The sequence below is a fragment of the Protomyctophum parallelum genome (genome assembly GCF_964188405.1).
Source record: "Protomyctophum parallelum genome assembly, chromosome: 16".
Taxonomy (NCBI): Eukaryota; Metazoa; Chordata; class Actinopteri; order Myctophiformes; family Myctophidae; genus Protomyctophum; species Protomyctophum parallelum.
The window spans coordinates 48,466,433-48,467,719 of record NC_139711.1 but is presented as its reverse complement, the minus strand read 5'-3'; positions in this window follow the sequence as shown (position 1 = coordinate 48,467,719).

Sequence of the window (1,287 nt, the reverse complement as noted above, 5' to 3'; positions counted from 1 at the left end):
TTAATGTAGAATATGAAGTCAGACCAGAGGTAACGATAAAGCTAAGATCTCGCCATTCGTTCACATTTCGTTGCCAAAATATTTCCGCTCCATTCTTCGAAGTCTCTTTTCAATCACCCGCTTCGAATGGAATCAACCGATAAGTAACCAGTAGGTTATACATATCAAGATAATTCCCAGTAGGTTATATAACTGATCAAGATAATTCCCAGTAGGTTATATAACTGATCAAGCCGATCTTATCGACCTACTGGCTGCGATTAGCATTGATAAAACGAAAACGACAATTAAGGTGTGGGACCGCGATGCTCCGTGGTTGCGGTTATGTTTAGGTGAGGGTTACGAGGAGGCTTGTCGTTCTCAGTAGGATCCCATGAGCATGTGCTGTAGACCATGTGCTGTAGACCAGTAAGATGGGACCAGTAGACCAGTAGACCATGTGCCGTAGACCAGTAAGATGGTCTTGATAAATTCAACCTACTGAGAATTATCGGTTTATTTTCACTCCAATCCGTTTGTTTCAATATTGATACGATATTGAAGCATAATAATTCCTGAAGAATATTTACAGTTCATGTTAAACGTCCTCTATCTTCTGGATCAGAATGTCGGGGGTTGATAATATCCATGTTCCTCGTTCCTTAGTCCCGTGGTGGGAGTTCTGCTCTGGTTTTGGTGAAATATTAAGTATAGTTCCGGTCATTTTGTGGGGGAGGGCGCACTGGGGGGGGGCACCCAGTAAAAGTACATTAATTCACAAAACTAAAGTCAATTGTATTGTTGACCTATTTAAAAAAAAATGAGCGCGACCTTTCGTTCAACTTTGACCCCTCTATCACATGGAACTATTTTTTGGACACAAAACACATAGTTCCGTGTGATAGAGGGGTCAAAAAATAATTTTAGAAATAGATGAACAATACAATTACTGCGTGGCCCCAGTGCCCCCCCCCCACAAAATGACCGGAACTACTTAATCAGACCAGTGTGTGTCCAGTGGAAACCTCGTATGAATCTGACCTCAGGTCAGAATGGGTTAATCAGACCAGTGTGTGTCCAGTGGAAACCTCGTATGAATCTGATCTCAGGTCAGAATGGGTTAACCAGACCAGTGTGTGTCCAGTGGAAACCTCGTATGAATCTGATCTCAGGTCAGAATGGGTTAACCAGACCAGTGTGTGTCCAGTGGAAACCTCGTATGAATCTGATCTCAGGTCAGAATGGGTTAACCAGACCAGTGTGTGTCCAGTGGAAACCTCGTATGAATCTGATCTCAGGTCAGAATGG